Below are 20,000 nucleotides of genomic sequence, written 5' to 3' on the forward strand. Positions count from 1 at the left end.
GAAGACACTAGATGCTGTTCTGCAAAAACATACCGCTGTTTTCTCTAAACAATTAGGGGAAATGAAGAAAATAAAGGCTAAAATATCGCTGAAACCTGAACATAAACCAAAGTTTTGTCAGCCCAGAGTAGTCCCATATGCCCTGCGTCCAAAAGTTGAAGAGGAGTTGAACCGTCTCACTGAAATGGGAGTTTTGACACCGGTGCAGTATAGTGAATGGGCTACTCCAATAGTTCCGGTGGTGAAGAAAAATGGAGCAGTGCGCATCTGTGGGGACTTTAAAGTGACAATAAACCCTGTACTTCACACTGAACACTATCCGTTACCACGCATCGAGGACCTTTTTGCTTCATTAGCAGGAGGACAATGTTTCAGTAAACTAGACTTGTCCCATGCTTACCTCCAAATGAAGGTGGAGGAGGAGTCCTCAAAGTTCCTCACAATTTCCACACAGAAAGGGCTATTCCAATACTCTCGCCTTCCTTTTGGGATTGCCTCCGCGCCAGCAATATTCCAAAGAGCTATGGATCAAGTATTATTAGGCCTTCCTAATGTCCATTGCTATCTGGATGACATTCTTGTTACTGGGCGGACTGAAGCTGAACACTTGGAAAACTTGGATGGAGTTCTTGGACGCCTAGAGGAGTTTGGCTTGCATGTGGAAAAAGGAAAATGTGACTTTTTCAAGGACTCACTGGAATATTTGGGTCACATAATTGACGCTGAAGGTTTGCACAAGTCACCTGAAAAAGTGAGTGCAATTGTCAATGCCCCACCCCCATCAAACGTCACACAGCTGAGGTCATTCCTTGGTTTGTTAAATTATTATGGGAGGTTCATACCCAATTTGGCGACTATAGCGAATCCTTTGAATTCTCTGTTGTGCAAGGGAAAGCGCTGGCTGTGGTCGGCAGAGTGCAATGCTGCATTCAAAATGGCAAAGGAACAATTAGTATCACAAAATGTCTTGACACACTACGACCCACAGAACCCAATTCGACTTGCGTGTGATGCATCACCATATGGCATTGGTGCTGTCATCTCACACATGTTACCCAGTGGTGAGGAAAAGCCTATAGCTTTTGCATCGCGCACGCTTAGCAAGGCAGAACAGAATTACGCGCAGATTGAGCGCGAGGCTCTGGCAATTGTGTTTGGAGTTCGGAAATTCCATCAGTATCTCTACGGACGAAAATTCACACTCTTCACAGATCACCGCCCCCTTACTACAATCTTAGGGCCACAAAATGGAATTCCATCAATGGCGGCGGCACGTATGCAAAGGTGGGCATTGCTTTTGTCTGCACACAACTACACTATCGAGTACAAAAGAGCCGAACATCACGGAAATGCTGATGGTCTTTCCCGTCTGCCATTGCACGTAGAACATAGAGAAAAGAACGATGCTGTAGAGCTGTTCTACCTCGGACAGATGGAAAAACTCCCTGTTAGTGCCACTGATATTAGAAGAGAGACTATGAGCGACTCTATTTTGGCTACAGTAGTCGAAATGGTTCTACAAGGAACTCAAGCTATCAGCCTGACAGATAATAATGAACTCTCACCTTTCATCTCCAAACGCAGTGAGCTATCTGTTCAACATGGATGTTTGATGAGGGGTATGAGAGTTGTGGTTCCACACAAACTACAGAAAAGAGTGCTGGAAGAACTGCACACTGGACATCCAGGAATTGTCAGAATGAAAGCCATTGCTCGTAGCTATGTGTGGTGGCCGCGTCTGGATGCTGACATTGAATTGCAAGTGAAAATGTGTCAGTCATGCCAACAAATACAGAAAATGCCATCACAAGCACCTCTCCATCCATGGGAATGGCCAAGTAAACCATGGGAGCGCATACATGTAGATTTTGCTGGGCCATGTGAGGGTCACATGTACCTAGTCGTGGTCGATGCGCATTCAAAGTGGCCTGAGGTGCAAGTCATGACATCAACGACAGCAGAGAAAACCATTGATGTTTTGAGGAACATTTTCAGTCATTATGGTCTGCCTGAAGTCCTCGTGAGTGATAATGGACCACAATTTGTCTCTCAGGAGTTTGCGAGTTTCCTGAAAACCAATCACGTGAAGCATATTCGTTCCGCTCCTTATCACCCATCAACAAATGGGCAGGCTGAGAGGTTTGTTCAGTCACTAAAACAAGCACTGAAGGTTTCTAAGGGATCTTCTACTCTACAAAAAAGGCTGGAAACATTCCTGCTGACATACCGCAACACACCACACCCAACGACAAAAGAGTCCCCTTCCTTGTTGTTTATGGGACGCCAGTTGCGCACGCGTCTTGATGCCCTAAAACCCAGTGTGACAGCGGCAGTTCGGCTCTCCCAAGTGTCTCAAATTCTCCGCAGAGAAGGTCGTTTGAGACCAAGACAGTTTGGAGTAGGTGATGCTGTGCTTGCTCGTGATTACAGGGGAAGAGAGAAATGGACATCAGGAGTGGTGACGGCTCAAAGTGGTCCAGTATCCTATACTGTGGATGTGGGTACTTCTGAGGAATGGAGGCGTCATGCTGATCAACTTTTGTCCATTCCAAAACAAACAGCTGAAAAGCTTTCAACAGACTTGCCTGATAACAAGAATGTGTCTGCCCCTGTACAGACCTCTGCAGATGCCACTTCTTCTGCATCACTAACAAGGGAACAAGATGTTAACAATGACATATCAGGAGAGTGTCAGACAAAACATGACATTACACCAACACAGATTAGACGTTATCCAGCCAGAGTGATTAAACCACCCAACCGTCTGACATTATAAGAAAACAGAAGCTGCTGAATTAAGCTATGATTAGTTATGTTAGTGAGCCTGTTCTGATCTGGGGCAGAATAATCCCCGAACTGGCTCGAGGCAAGAGGCAGTCTACCCTCTACCTCTAGAGTAAAATAGATAAAGGTATTATAATTGTGTTTTTGAAAAATGTTTTTGGAGTTGTTTCTGTTTAAGAGGGGAGGAAATGTTATGTATGTGATATTGCCATTGTCCCCAGTGCCATTAGGTGGCACCCACACGTTACTGCTTATGTTCGTGTGCTCTTGTTAATAAAATAGTGAAGAAGTTAAGTACTCCCGTTGTAGCTGTGTTATTTAGCCTAGTGCATTCAAGAGTGTATTTTAAATGTTATGATAGTGAGAACATAACAAGAAGGATAGGAATGCGCACAAGAAAATCCCTAAGAAGAAGATGCGGGTTTCGGATGACATCAGGGTGTTCCTGCTCGACTAATAATGATCAACTTTGTTTGGTTTTGTTAATTGCAAAACAGAGCCCAATTTGCATGAAAACAAAATCTATTTTCTTGATTTTATTAACAAAATTGTACATACATAGACCTAAAAGTACAATCCAAAGCCAAACCTTTTTTATATTTTCATTCATTCATATTCTTTCCGGATTTGTCCCTTTATTAATCAGGGGTCGCCACAGCGGAATGAACCATCAACTTATCCAGCATATGTTTTACACAACAGATGCCCTTCCAGCTGCAACCCATCACTGGGAAAAATACATACACACTCTTTCACACATACAATATGGACAATTTAGCTTAACCAATTCACCTGTACCACATGTTTTTGGACTTGTGGGGGAAACCGGAGCACCCGGAGGAAACCCACATGAACACAGGGAGAACATGCAAACTCAACACAGAAATGCCAACTGGCCCAGCCGGGGCTCGAACCAGAAACCTTCTTGCTGTGAGGTGATTGTGCTACCCACTTCACCACCGTGCTGCCTATTTTTAATATTTATACTTAAATCCAGTTTTACTTTGAAACTACTTCTAACTCAACTGTTATAGTAAACTAAACAACTGAAATTTGTAAACTATATAATCATTTTCTTTAAAGATGTTTTTATATATTCCATATATTTTTATTCTTATTTCATTTATTTATTTTTCATTTTCTGTATACTGTACTGTGATTGTTTTAGTATTTTTTGCATTGTTCATAAATAAAAAGAAATAATAATAATGATTAACCACCCCTGATCATTTTCAGAATTGCAAGCCATAGCCTGATGGCCTTTCAAATCAGCAATTTCATTTGGATATATTTTATACTCAAGAGAAAAAGCAACATTTCTGTTCTGACATAACATTTATTTAAAGGGCCCATAGTTTACCTCTTTTTTATGATTTAATATTAATATTATGGTTCTTCTGAGTGTGCCAGTTTAGGTTCAGTTAAAAACACAATTCAGATTTGTTTATTATAATGTGTTAAAAAGTGTCATGTCGGGGGCGTGTCCACAGCTCGCTGATTTAGGGGTGTGTTGCTTCACATGTAGATTAGTTTCAGCTTCCCGCCCAACGTAAAAAGGGGGCGGGGCCATGAGCTCACCCGCTCATTGCAACAGATACAGGCAGACTGAGAGAAGGAGCAGGAGTGAGAGGTTCCGCATTCAGTCGTACATGTACGACTCGGACACAGACCAAGCAGAGAGTACAAAATCATTTGTGTCTTTGTACAGTTTTACAGCCAACTGTGTGCTAGTTTCAAGTGCCGAGCTTGTACACCGAGACTAATAACCACGCACACTGAATAAACTTTGACTGAGGCACCGGATGCGCCGCTTGAAGCCGCGACAAGGCACACCAGACACTCTCTGTGGCGCGGCAGAAACATGAAGTGTCCCGAATCGTCGCACCGTTGTGTGTACCCTGATAGAAACCGATGTTTAGAATTCTAAAACGCATGGCGCAGTGTCAGGTGTAGCAGCACCTAGTTAAGATCACAGGGAGCTTCTGTGATCGCGAGAAATGCAAACGGCTGAAGTATAAGGTAGACTCAATGAGAAGTACACATGTTTGCAAACCTACCTAAAGATACAACCAATAATTCTGATTAGAGCGATAATGTGGAGAATATTGATCTTGTGTTGAGCCCAATGAGCCTTGCATCTAAAAATAGAGCTAGGGTGTTCCTTTAGTGATATCGATTCGACTCACGCTGAAAATGGCGGACGTGAATCAACAAACTGAGGATATGATGACGCGCCTGTCAATCAATATTGGTGGGCGGGAGGACTGCACTCCTACGTCAAGTTGTGGTCGGTCTGAAAACCGCTCCAATTGGTCCACCATTTTTTATGTTGTTAAATTGAAAAAAAAAGCACTGGGTGTGTTTATATCACCCCAATATGAAAGTCTATACACCATACATGCACATATGTCTGTCCAAACAGCTTGAAAAGTAGATTTTTTACCAAAGGTGCCCTTTAATCAACAGATGCCATGCAATTTAACTCATAACAAAAACAGACAGGTACAAAAATTTGGGCACCCCAACAAAATAATGACATTAATTTTTGTACAGCCACCTGAAATAACAGCCTGTAGACCATAAGTCTCAAACTCAATTCCTGGAGGGCCGCAGCTCTGCACAGTTTTGCTCCAACCCTATCAAACACACCTGATCCAAATAATCATGGTGTTCAAAAGAGTCATGAACACCTACATTAGTTGGATCAGCTGTGTTTGAGCAGGGTTGGAGCAAAACTGTGCAGAGCTGCGGCCCTCCAGGAATTGAATTTGAGACCTATGCTGTAGACGTTTCTTATAGTCAAGGATAATTCACTGAAGTCTTGCTGAAGGAATTTTAGACCTTTCTTTCTAGCAAAATTTCTCCAGTTCAGTCAGATTTGATGGGTGCCGAGCATGAACGGTCCTTTTCAAATCAATCCAGAGATTTTCGATGATGTTCAAGTCTGGGGACTAGGATGGCCATTCCAGAACATAGTATCATGTCTTAGCATGAATTCCTCGATAGATCTGGAACTGTATTTTGGGTCATTGCTGAAACATCCAACCCTGCCGTAACTTCAGCCTTCTGACTGATTTCTGAACATTATTCTTCAGAATCTGCTGATACTGGGTGGAATCCATGCAACTTTTAACTCTGACAAGGTTTCCAGTACCTGTGCTTGCCACACATGCCCACAGAATGATGGACCCTCCACTATATTTTACAGTGGGGAGCAGGTTGTTCTCCTGGAATGTGGAGTGTTCTTTTTCCGCCATAAAAAGCAGTTATGGTTGTGGCATCTGTCCACAGTATATTTTTCCAAAATGATTCAGGCTTGTCCAGATGAGCCTTTGCATACCTCAAACGACTCTTCTTGTGGACAGAATGCAGAAAAGTCTTCTTCTGCACCACCTTCCATTGAGCTGTTCTTTGTGAAGAGTGCGCTGGACTGTGGAGCAATGTACAATGACATTATCAGCAGCAAGATGTTCCTCTTTGGTTGTGTTGTCTGTGACCATTCTAACCATTCTTCGCCTTTGCCTTTAAGATATTTTTCTTGGTCTAGCACATCTTTCCTTCGCAATAACTCTTCCTGTGGCCTTCCATTTTCTTACTATATTTCTGCAGTGGTGTAAATTACTTAAGTAAATGGATTTCGTTACTTTACTTAAGTATTTTTTCGGCTACTTTGTACTTGTACTGAGTATTAAAAATATAAGCAACTTTTACTCTCTACTTGACTATATTTTTGACTGAATATATGTACTCTTTACTCCACTACATTTGAACAGATGCTTACCGTTACTCATTACATTGTGATTGTGCGCGACAAGTCGGCATCTTTATCTACCATGGCTAATTTGTTGGGCAGATAAGGCGATATCTCCATCTGCAGGGTGCTGAAGGTACTGTTTGCTATTTATGAGCCAAATCATAGCAGCTTGCCTAATACCAGGTGTTTAATTAGCAACATGGCTGCAGCCAGTGATGAAGCCGAAGTCGGCACATCAAACCATCCATGGCCTTATCTGAAAGAAATGTTTTCGTTTGCCGATATGCAGAATGGCTCTTACAGGATGCAGTGTCTACTTTGTTTGCCACGAACCATGAAAATAAGTGCTTTTAAGAATTTATCGTTAAATTTGAGAAAACACATTGAAGTAAGAGTCTGTTTAATGTATCTAATTTAATGTGAAATTAGTGCTTTTAATACAGTTATTGATATGGCAAAAACCAATGCGACATGACATGACATGACATGACTATGTTTTAGGTTTTTTTTTTTTTGTGCAACTGAAGTTATACATTTTGCATCAGGTGCATTTAGGTGCAAGTTTGTGATGTATTTTCTATTGAATTTATATGTAGTTTACCAAGTTGAAAAATAACACTGCTAAACTTTGTTTAATTTTAATACAGAGAAAACATCCTTATCTATTGAAAAATTACTCAAAATAAAAGTATTACCCCCCTCTGAGACTGAGAGGTAAATCACATGAAAGTTAGCTCTGAATTTTTTTTTACTACGTTTTACTACCTTTTTTTTTTAATTGTGCCTTTTTTGAACATTTGAGTTTGACTGAGACTTTTTGTTCTATTTTTTTAAATCTATTTTGTTCTGCCATTTTGAAACATTGAGCTGTTCAATTTAATTTCTAGATTAGGAAATAAAACCTTTCTTGGTGTTCTTTGAGCCCACATTCAGTACGAGTAAAATACTTAAGTTCTTTTAAAATCGGATATTTTAATACTTTTACTCAAGTCTTATTGGAATTGGTGACTTGTAACGGAGTAATTTTTACAGTAAGGTATCTGTACTTTTACTCAAGTATAGTTTTCAGGTACTCTTTACACCTCTGTATTTCTGACTGTGGTGATAGAAACTTTAAACCTTTGTGAACCTTTTCCTTCTCCTAATTCATGTTGGTGAACTATCCTAGTTTTTAGGTCATTAGTAAGTTCTTTTGAGGTTCCTATGTTGCTACTTTCAGGTTTACAATACGGAGAAACCCAACTAGCCATCAGCTATCTTAAATATCCTTTTTCATGATTGGTTGCACCTGTGTTGGGGATGTTAAGGTTCACTGAGTCATTCAAATCAATTTTGTGTTGTAATCAATCAGCATTAAGTGACTCCAGGTTTTGAAACTCACACAAAAGGGAAGGTGCCCAAACTTTTGCATAGTCTATTTTTCAGTTTCAGTTTAATTTCACACCTCAATACTGCTACACTACAGATTTATTACTGAAAAACATGACATTATCTAGCTTTCTCTAGAAACTGAATGGCATTTCACTGTGATCCTCTCTTATAACGAAAGATCACTTAATTATGCAGGCACAGAGGGGTGTTATATGTATTATACATATACATATATAAACATATACATATACATATATAAACATATATATGTATATATATGTGTGTATACATATATGTGTATATATAATATATATATATATATATATATATATATATATATATATATATATATATATATATATATATATATATATATATATACACATATATACACACACACATATATATATATATATATATATATATATATATATATATATATATATATATATATATATATATATATATATATATATATATATATATACATATAACGAATAAAATACAACAAAGCAGTAAGAATGTATACAATTTTGCATTTTTTTTTCCTGTTAACTTATTAGTCTATACAAATTTAAGTGGATTGAACATAAAATAATTAGGTTGTCCTAACGAAATCTCAAGAGTTGTGTTGTTTTAGCTCATTTTAAATAAGTACTTTGAACAAGCAACAAAAATATGTTTTTGAGTGCTGAATATTTACTGTACATAACAGAATGTTGGGTCAAATAAGAACAAATCCAACATTGGGTTAATTTTTTAGTTAAATTTAAATAACACTTTTTATGCCAATGGTTGAGTTTGTTTCAGACTTCACTCAACATTGGGTTAAAGTGAACCTGCAATTTTGTTTTTAGAGTTTACTAGCCCTCATATTCCTCATCTGGAAGCAGTGATGGGAATAATGGCGCTATTAATAAACGGCGTTACTAACGGTGATACTTTTTTCAGTAACGAGTAATCAAATAAATTACTGTTTTCCCATTCCAACGCCAGTAACCATTACTGATAATAAAATGCGCTTTACTATGACTGAGAACACTGAAGTGGTTTTCATACGAACAGTGTCTCTCTCACCAGCCATAGGACCTCTCTTTCTCTGGCACGGGCAGGGGCGCCACTGGCCGGCACAGGACCTATAATAACCTTTACGGAGGTTGGTGTCGCTGCTGGTTGGTGTTGCTAGGCAGTTGCTAGGGTGTTCTAAGGTGTTGCTAGGTGGTTGCTAACGCGTTGCAAGGTGGTTGCTAGGCTGTTGCTAGGTGGTTGTTAAGGCGTTGCATGGTGGTTGCTAGGGTGTTGCGAGGTGGTTGCTGGGGCATTGCTAGGTGGTTGTTAAGGTGTTGCTAGGCAGTTGCCAAGGCGTTGCTAGGTGGTTGCTAAGGCATTGCTAGGTGGTTGCTAAGGTGTTGCTAGATGGTTGCTAGGGTATTCTGAGTGGTTGCTAGGTGGTTGCTAAGGCATTGCTAGGTGGTTGCTAAAATATTAACAGGGTGTTGCTAGGCGGTTGATAAGGTGTTCTGAGTGGTTGCTAGGCAGTTGCTAACATAAATTAGCATAGTTTATGTATGAATTTGCATTATGCTAACATGGTTCTAGTATAAACTAAAATGTTGTTCGCATGGTTCTAGTATGAGTTAGCATGTTGCTAGTGTAACGGAGGCCAGCTAGTAAGTGCTGTGCAGGTAAACCTCACTTCTCTGACCTCTAAAGGTGCTCTAGCGACAGATGCTAGAGGCCATGGTCTTTAGCCTCCTTGGTTGAGCAACCAACTCTCATGCTCCCATACCAGCTCGGAACGGGTTGGATGGTGTAGGACCCGCAGGGTTACACTAACATGTTTCTAATATAAACTAGCATGTTGTTAGCATGAATTAGCATGTTGCTAATATGTTTATTGTATGAATTAGCATGTTTGCTAGTATGGATTAGTATGTTTGTTAGGATGTTTCTAGTATGGATTGGTTTGTTGTTAGTATGTCTAATGTAAAGTCAATGGCATTTTTTTACAAAGGAAGTCTATGGGACAGTTGCTAGGCTGCCGTAAGTGGTTGCTAGGGTGTGGCTAGTAAGTTGAAAGGTGATCAGAGTTAAATGAGCCCAACCTAAGTCTGTATGACAGTCTGGCGCAAAATTATGAGGTTATAAAATTTGGTCCAATGTTAAGTCAAAGGAACTTTTCCGAATTTTCCGGGCCAGTTTTCCTAAAACCGCAAGTCAGATCAGTTGGAAAAGATATAGCAACCTGAGTCAGACCAGTTTGGAGGTTTGTAGTAAGTTTGGTGGTTGTAGTATGAACGGTCTAGGAGGAGATGAGTATAGAAATTAGTCTTAGAAGAAGACGCCGCACTCATGGTCGCGCTCTCTTAGTCTGAACGAGTCCTGATGAATTTCACACACTGCTCTGAAACACGTTCCCACACAGAAACAGCTCTGTTGTCTGCTTTACAAAACTGTATATAATAGGCATCATTTCAGACATTCTGATGGACTGAGCTGGAGGAACAGAGTCAACTGTGATAAACACACCACAGAGGACACATTTTATATGAATAATCCACTGCAGTTCTGCTGATCAGTCATGAATTCAGCGTCTAATAAAGTGTGTGACGCTATCACAACAGCATTCACATTCCCTTCAGTCAATTCCAGAGAGTGTGGGAGTGTTTTTGCAGACGTCTGTGAGATGCAGACGTCTGGAGTATATGTGTGTGTGTATCTGTGTCTAAAAGAGAGTGTGTGTGTGTGTGTGTGTGTATGTGTTTGTATGTGTGAGTGTCTGTCTGAAATATACAGAGCAAGAGAATGTGTGTGTGTTTGTGAGAGAGTAAGTGAGTGAGCGAGCGAGTTCGTGTGTTGGTGTGTGTGTGTGTGTGTGTATATATATGTGTGCAGCTGTATTCATTAAATTCAAGAGCTGAAGTTTCATTGTTTGCTTTAGCTGAATTCCTCACATTCCTCTGCTCTCTGAGTGTGTGTGTGTGTGTGTGCGTGTGTGTGTGTGTGTGTGTGTGTGTAAAAGTGTGCTCTGTGTGTACTCCATCGGTCTGCGTGTGTGTGAGTGAACAGAAAGTATAATGAAGGCTCTGCACAGACCGTTGCCTTGTATAGAAATATCACACACATCGAGGCGATGTCGTAATCATCTGATCTTAGAACATCTGGACTCTTTAAATCAGGGGTGTCCAAACTTTTTGCACAGGGGGCCGGATTTGATGTTGTAAAATGTGGGGGGGCCGACCTCGGCTGACATTCATTACATAAAGCAACAATATATTTAAACACAGTTTAGCAAGCCATCCTGTGTTTCACATTTTCTTTTTATTTTCATTTTAACAATCAAACATGTATTTTGGTTCATTTGAACATGAACTATATTATCATGGGAGTTCAATGTTCACAGAATTTTTGAATAACAGAAACGATTATCCACAAGTGCAGGACTAATTTGATATATGACATATCATCAAATATAAATGTTGATTGAACGGTTTATTCTGGACTGAAAACTGACAACTTGTCTGAATTTGTGACTGAACAAAACAAAATTAAGTTATTTAAATTAATGTGACGGGTGATACTGAGATCTGTACTGCAGCACAACTGCCAGGTCTGGCTCAAAGGCAGAGGTATTGATGCGCAAGATGTCTCGCAGGTGAGAGTCTGTGAGCCGTGTCCTCACACGACTCTTATTTAAGTTCATAACCGAGAATGTCTTCTCACACAAATACGTCGACCCAAACAAGCTCAGCATTTTCTTAGCAAACTCTCGAATCTCTTGAAACCTGCCTTTATCCAGCTGTCGGTAAAAGTTGGCGAGAGAAAGTTGATGGTGCCGACTGCGGCTCTCGGCGTCACACTGCAGCTCAATGAGCTCCAGCTGTAAATGGTCTGGAACATTATCTGTGTCCACGGAGAAAGGTGAGGAAAAGAGAGCGATATCCTTCTCTATAGCTGCAAAATCCCGAAAGCGTCGTGTGAACTCTTCAGCCAAAGATTTAATATCTGATGCGTACCTCTTCGTTTGCGCATTGACATTGCTCTCTGGGAATCTGGCCATGATTTCTTGCAGCGCTTAAAAATGTGCAGTATTGGGCTGGGTCTGCGACAGGTGTCTTTCAAACAGTTTGAGCTTGGTTCCAAAGGCTTTGATGTGTGAATATAGTTGGCTTATGACTGCGTCTGGTCCCTGGAGACTGGTGTTAAGGACATTAAGGTGCTTTGTGATATCAACTAGAAAGCCCAAATCAGCTAGCCACATGGGGTCACTTAGTTCTTGCATAGGTTGTCCCTTTTCAGCCAAAAACTCACTGATTTGCTGCCTAAGAGAGTAGAAGCGCGACAGTGCAGAACCCCGACTGAGCCATCGCACGTCAGTGAAATAGACAACATCTCCATATTCTGCATGAATCTCGCTTAAAAACTGTTGAAAACTGGCGGTGGAATAGCGCTCTGGAGCGGATATAGTTAATAGCCTTTATCACCGGTTTCATAACATGTTCGTATTGGAGATGTTTGGCACACAGAACTTGCTGATGAATGATGCAATGGAGTTTTACAGCTTGACCCCCTTCTTCACTTACTTTGTTGCATATTAGTGTTGCTAATCCACTTCGTTCGCCAGCCATGGATGGTGCGCCATCCGTAATAATCCCAGAAATTTTCTTCCACGGGAGTTTCATGTCATCCACGGCAGCGCAAACAGAAGAGAATAAGTCTGTTCCTTTCGTTTGGGCTTTCAGGCTCTGGAGGTCAAGTAGTTCTTCAGTAACGTTCATTTCATTGTCCACTCCTCTCAAAAAAATAAGCAACTGAGCAGTGTCCGAGGCATCTATGCTTTCGTCGCAAGCTAGCGAAAAAAATTCAAACTCCTTTCCTCTGACTCCCAATTGTCTTTTGATGTCTGACGACACTTCTTCAATCCTGCGTGCCACGGTGTTACGTGCCAGGCAGACTTTGGCAAACTCTTGCTGCTTCTCAGGACATATTTTCTTCACCATAGTCATCACGCAGCCTTTGATAAATTCACCCTCAGTGAAAGGTTTGCAATGCTTCGCGATCAGTGTTGCTATCTCCTAACTAGCCTTTGTGGCATTCTCATTTGACTCTCGGGCTCTTGAAAAATACTGCTGCTGTGAGATTAAACTGGCTTCAAGTTGTGTCAATTTCTTGCTGCGTTCCTCCCCGGTCAAATTATCATACATGTCAGCGTGTTTCTTTTGTAATGTCGCTTGATGTTGAACTCTCTTTGCAAATGAGACAGACACAGTTGTTACTTATTTCTGTGAAGAAACAGTCCAATTTCCACCCATCTTTGAAGCGTCGACCCTCGCAGTCAACTTTCCTTTTCTTATTTATTGTCGCCATTTTAGAAAATTGGGGGTAAAAGGTTACACAGGGTGATGTCGCATAGAGTGCTCCTGCCTCTAGTGGGTAAATTAGGAACTGTATTCAGGAACAGCACTTAAGAATATGTGCGCGCCAGAAGTTATTAATTGTATTACAGAGGCGGCGGGCCAGATTAAGTTTGACCACGGGCCGCATTTGGCCCCCGGGCCGGACTTTGGACATGTCTGCTTTAAATCGTTCATGTAATGAAACAGAAACAAGCTAACAGTGTTTTTAAAGCTTGGGATAAGTCAGTTCTCAGAGTGTATCTCATCATTCTAAGATAACAGGAGGAAACCCACGCCAACACGAGGAGAACATGCAAACTCCACACAGAAATGCCAACTGACCAGGGCAGTGCACAGGGGGGTGGCCTGGTGGCTAGAGCCACTGCCCCTCTGCCCTTACTGGCTGAAGTGCACCTCTTAGCCTGTACCCCTCTCCCTCTAACACGTCCGTGTCCCGCCCCTCAACTTAGCATGATTCAGGCGACCGTCACCCCCTCCCCCACTTAGCATGATTTCCGAGTTAACTCCTCCCCCATCCACTTACCGTGATTTCCACGACCGTCACATCCCCCGCACGTAGCGTGAATGAGCACCTGCCCATTTAAGAGTCTGTGCACGGCACTGCAACTGACCCCGCCGGGACTCGAACCAGCGACCTTCTCAGTGCTAACCACTGAGCCACCGTGCTGTCCAAAATACTTTTTGATTTAGGAAATTTTATTTGAACTGCAAACAAGATGTAAAACTAAGTAAGAAAACTATGTTTTGCAGTGATTTGATTGTAGTTTGTTGTTTTTATTTGAACACCTCACAGCAAGAAGGTCGCTGGTTTGAGTCCCACTTGTGCCAGTAGGCATTTCTGTGTGGAGTTTGCATGTCCTCCCCGTGTTGGCGTGGGTTTCCTCTGGGTGCTCCGGTTTCCCCCACAGTCCAAACACATCCGCAATTGGTGAATTGGAGAAATTAAATTAGCTGTAGTGTATGAGTGTGAATGAGTGTGTATGGGTGTTTCCCAGTACTGGGTTGCAGCTGGAAGGGCATCCGCTAAGCCGAAGAACAATGAATGAATGAATAAATGATAAACATTAGGAATCCAGCAGTCCTGCATTCTGGATTGAAACTGGGTCAAAAGAATATGAGGTGGATTAAGTGATGACAGGATTTTCATTTATGGCTGAACTCCCTCTTTAAAAGTCTCCTCCATTCTGTCCCGATGCAGTGAAAGAATGCGGCTCCATACAGTTTTATTCCAGACAGTTTTTATAGTCTCGGCTCTGCTCTCCTGCTTTGAGGTCTGGCTTTTCTTCCTGTGGTTTCAGAGGTGGCTCTCGCTCTAAATATCCATTTCCTCCACATGTGAGACTGAATTCCTCAGCATTCCAGAGTGGTTGATTTATTTCTTAAATGCTGATGAGTTTAAGTACTCTACTGTACTCTACTTCGGCTACTGAGTCTCAGTATTCATTCATTTATTTACTTTTCGGCTTAGTCCCTTTATTAATGTGGGGTCGCCACAGGGGAATGAACCGTCAACTTATCCAGCATATGTTTTACAAAGTGGATGCCCTTCCAGCTGCAACCCAAGCCGTAAATTAAAAATACAATAAAAATGTTTTTTTTTATTGTTTAAGTACTCTACTGTACTTCAGCTACTGCGTCTCAGTATGCACACTTGTTTACAATTACAAATTAGCTATTTACTGTAATAAAAAATTTAATATAAAATAAATAATAATTATAATAATAAAAAAAATTAATAAAATATTAAATTTTTAATTTAAAGAGCCCCTATTATGGGTTTTTGAAAATGACCTTCCATGTAGTGTGTAACACAGCTCTAAGTGAAGTGAAATATCCAGCTAAGGCTTGAATCTGTAAGTGTACCGTGTTTAAAACTATTGATTCATCTATAAAAGAGTCGACTCATAGTGCTTCAAACGAGTCGTCTTGATAACGAGTCATCAGGTGTTTCGTGTTGACGCGGCTACGAAACACAAGTAGTTGCGCACGCAAACCTGGGACATTTGAAACCTGCGGCCCCGCCCACTAACAGAAAAAAAAGCCACACACACAGACACCGGTCGAATAAAGTCACGCTGTACAGATGGATATTATTGACTGTCTACCCAAAGATGAAAGCTCAGCATTATTGCTCAGCCTTGAGCAGTTCTGAGTGCCTCTGGAAACTACATGCTTACACAGAAGACTTCATCAGTTTGTTAAAGGAATAATATTATGGTTCTTCTGAGTGTGCCAGTTTAGGTTCAGTTTAAAACACAATTCAGATTTTTTTATTATAATGTGTTAAAAAGTGCCATGTTGGGGGCGTGTCCACAGTTCGCTGATTTAGGGGTGTGTTGCTTCACATGTAAATTAGTTTCGGCTTCCCGCCCAACGTAACAAGGGGGCGGGGCCATGAGCTCACCCGCTCTGTGTTTGGGCAGACTGAGAGAAGAAGCTGGAGTGACAGGATCTGCATTCAGTCGTACATATATGACACAGACACAGACCAAGCAGAGAGTACAAAATCATTTGTGTCTTTGTACAGTTTTACAGCCAACTGTGTGCTAGTTTCAAGTGCCGAGCTTGTACACAGAAACTAATAACCACGCACACTGAATTAACTTTGACTGAGGCATGGGATGCGTCGCTCAAAGCCGCGACATGGCACACCAGACACTCTCTGGTGCGGCAGAAACATGAAGTGTCCCGAATCGTTGCGCCGTTGTGTGTACCCTGATAGAAACCTATGTTTAGAATTCTAAAACGCATGGCGCAGCGTCAGGTGTAGCAGCACCTAGTTAAGATCACAGGGAGCTTCTATGATTGCGAGAAATGCAAACGGCTGAAGTATAAGGTAGACTCAATGAGAAGTACACATGTTTGCAAACCTACCTAAAGATACAACCAATAATTCTGATTAGAGCGATAATGTGGAGAATATTGATCTTGTGTTGAGCCCAATGAGCCTTGCATCTAAAAATAGAGCTAGGGTGTTCCTTTAGTGATATCACTTCGACTCACGCTGAAAATGGCGGACGTGAATCAACAAACTGAGGATATGATGACGCGCCTGTCAATCAATATTGGTGGGCGGGGGGACCGCTCTCCTACGTAAAGTTGCGGTCGATTTGAAAACCGCTCCAATTGGTCCACCGTTTTTTATGTTGTTAAATTGAAAAAAAAAGCACTGGGTGTGTTTATATCACCCCAATATGAAAGTCTATACACCATACATGCACATATGTCTGTCCAAACAGCTTGAAAAGTAGATTTTTTACCACAGGTGCCCTTTTAATCAGACTCGCTCCTCAATCTGGAAACCTGCGCTTGCGTTTGTTTTGATCCAGGAATGTAATACCTAGTTCAACCATTGGGTGTCAAACTTACATACTGCACCTTTGGGTCAATTTGAGTCAATTAATCTGCCTATAGAACAGTTCATATCTAAAGTCACTGTTCAGATGTTGTATTTGAGACTTTATTTGTCAGGTTTTTGTCCTCAGACTGCTCCTGTGTGCAACACTAGTTCTCACACATCTCCTTCAAAGTCTTCTGTTGTGTTTTGAAATGATTTTAGACTGTGGAATAAATAAAAATAAAAGTTCAAATCATTCAGCGTAGTGATATGAAGCTGTAATGCGCTCAAAACCTGCCGGAACTACTTTAGCTCTGTTTACTGCACACCTTACAGAATCAGAATCAAGCATTCAACAGCCATGTTAACTGATTTGTACACTGTAAAAGCCAAGTATTGTAGATGACTTGATTTAAGTTGAAAATGATTTGTTTGTACTGTAATATGTAATGTTTTTTTCTAAGCATTTCAATGCTCAGTTATGCAGTGATTGTGTACATGATGCATAAATTACTCTTAACTTGAGCCTCGCTAAAACAATTGCACAGCGAGTAAGTTTGACGTCTTGGTAGCGTCCAAAAGCAGAATGAATGGGAAAGACATTTATTCAGGGCTGTCAGCGGTGGCCGAGAAGGAATGCAGGAAAACTTTTTCTTCCCATTTTTTTCCGCACAGAGGTGCTGACATGCTCACACTGAACTGCTTCATCCTGACAGCTGCACATTTTACATATATGCTGATCTACCCTCGACGCTTTGCGTGAATTTTGAGAGTAACTGTTATTAATCTGTAAACAATCAGTGAGGTGCTTTAAAAACTGTGTACAATGAGGTGTCATTTGCAAGCTCCAGCAGTTGATCCTCTTGCACAGACATAGTGGATTCACCTGATTTGTTGACAAATGGGTTGCGGATCCATTTCTTGGCAGTTCGTAGGCCCTTCACTGGGCCTTTTCCCCTTCACAAAGAAACTTTCCACAATCTGTTTCATACTCATTTTGCTGCTTGTGGGTAAAATTTGGGCGCTCAAATGATTGAGATGGGATGTTTTAAAGGGTCACGAAACATCAAAACACATTTTTTGAGCTGTTGCCAGTCATATATGTGTCCCACGCTGCTAAAAACACTATTAGGACACACATATTTTACTAAAAAGTGAAAATTGGTTGTTTTTGCGTTATTTCGAGCAAATTCGTTCTTCCGGTTTGAAACAAATTTTTGAAGCTACATCACGGCCATTAGATACTTGTGTGTATTCCAGTGTGGAGAGTGGACGTCTGTACCTGCGAGTGCATCATGACGTCTCAAGTGTGCAGCATTAATTCATTAGAAAGACTTGGTTCTAATCAATCAGCGCGCTCTGTTGTGTATGAGGTGCATCTTCATTAATATGCATGATAGCTTCAAAGACTCTTTTACCTGTTACAGTGTTCAGACGGCAGAGAGACGCCACGTTGTGTTGCCAAAACAAGTGGAAGAAGAAGAATTGTTTGGTGACATGGGTCGTCAGTGTTGCTTTTTTAAATGTGCTGCATTGAAGGTTTTGTTTTCATTTCCCTGCTATGAGAGCGCAGCTGGACTCACATGTGGTTTACAGTGCATGCGACACACCACAGAAATACGTTTGTAAGGATTATTTTTTACCCGAGAGCTTTCCGCATCTGGAAATGGTGAAATCTGAATTTGCTGCTCGTCTCCTTTTAAAATTGACACGGCTCCAGTTGGTTTTGATTGTCCTGTCTCTACAGATTTGGTAAGTAAGCGATCAGTGGTATTTGTTTATGTTTATTCAGATGGCAAAGTTAGTACGTATCGTCAGCAGTACTCTTTCAGCTTTTAAAGACAGACCTTAGTCAGAATGATTTAGTAACTATGTTTACAGTAGGTTAATATCACTACAATATTTTGGACTGAACGATCCGCTGTAAATGCTGCTCTCTGAGTGTAAACATGTAAACACCGCAATCAAACTATTACCATTGTAGTAGCTACATTATTCTGATGCATCTGGATATATTAGACTTGGTATTTGTTATAATATTTACTGAAGAAAATATTTATATTCACTGTATGTTGTATACATGATAATACAATAGTATGTTTGTTTTTAATAATATTCAGCAAAAAAAGAATGGAATAAATGAGAGCTGTTGAAATATTAGTTGTTGGATATTATGTATGAGGTGTCAATTATAAGTTCTGTGTTAATGCTTATAATACTGCAACACCAATTAAATCAAAGCACACAACAAAATTATTAATTATAAGTAAAGATCTTTGAGGTTTTTAAGTTAGATCCACTGTTGGACGTTGTTGCCATATGGCAACATTTCATAAAGTACCTTAAAATTTTTTTTTAAAGCACTTCAAGTTCAGCCAATATTAGAAAAGAAAAAGGTCTATTGTAATGCGTGCATTAAAGGGTTAATTTTATAAGTTACACAAGCTGTTTAAGTCATTCATTCATTCATTCGTTCATTTTCTTTTTGGCTTAGTCCCTTTATTAATCCCTTTATTAATCACGGGTCGCCACAGCAGAATGAACGGCCAACTTATTCAGCTTATATCACTGGAAAACACCCATACACTCTTATTCACACAGATACACTACGGCCAATTTAGCTTACCTATACTGCATGTGTTTGGACCGTAGAAATCGGAGCACCCTGAGAAAACCCACAAACTCCACACAGAAATGGCAACTGACTCAGCCGAGGCTCAAACAAGCGACCTTCTTGTTACGCACTGCACCACCCCTGTTTTAAGTCAGTTTAACTAAATATAAGTTCAATGGACTTCTTAAAAATTTAAGGCAACCAGGATTTTTTTTACAGTGTGGGTTGTTTTAACTTAATGTTAGATCAAATGTGAACAAACCCAGTTGCTGAATTAAAAATTTATATTTGAATTTAATTGAAAAAAACTAAATCCAACTTTGTTCATATTTGACCCAGCATCGTGTAAAACAATGCAGCATTTGTGTATTCATTTTGAGATTAGGAATGCAGAGTCCTTCACTGTTTTTACATCAAACTTGCTTTATTTAGTCTAGCTTTTATTTATTCGTTCATTCATTTTCTTTTTGGCTTAGTCCCTTAATTAATCAGGAGTCACCACTGCGGAATGAACTGCCAACTTATCCCGCATATGTTTTACCCAGCGAATGCCCTTCCAGCTGCAACCCAGTACTGGGAAACACCCATACACTCTCATTCACGCACATACACTACGGCCAATTTAGCTTACCCAGTTCAACTATAGCATATGTGTTTGGACTGCAGGGGAAACTAGAGCACCCGGAGGAAACCCACGTGAACACGGGGAGAACATGCAAACTC

The 20,000-nt window shown here is 40.6% G+C and overlaps 1 protein-coding gene across 2 annotated transcripts in view; it reads right to left on the reverse strand.

Annotated features, from left to right (window-relative positions):
* Positions 1 to 20,000, reverse strand: part of tpm4b (tropomyosin 4b) — a 58,466-nt gene that overhangs the window by 29,937 nt on the left and 8,529 nt on the right. The gene's annotated exons all lie outside the window — the stretch shown is intronic.

Source organism: Danio aesculapii, chromosome 2 (genome assembly GCF_903798145.1).
Source record: "Danio aesculapii chromosome 2, fDanAes4.1, whole genome shotgun sequence".
NCBI classification, from domain to species: Eukaryota; Metazoa; Chordata; class Actinopteri; order Cypriniformes; family Danionidae; genus Danio; species Danio aesculapii.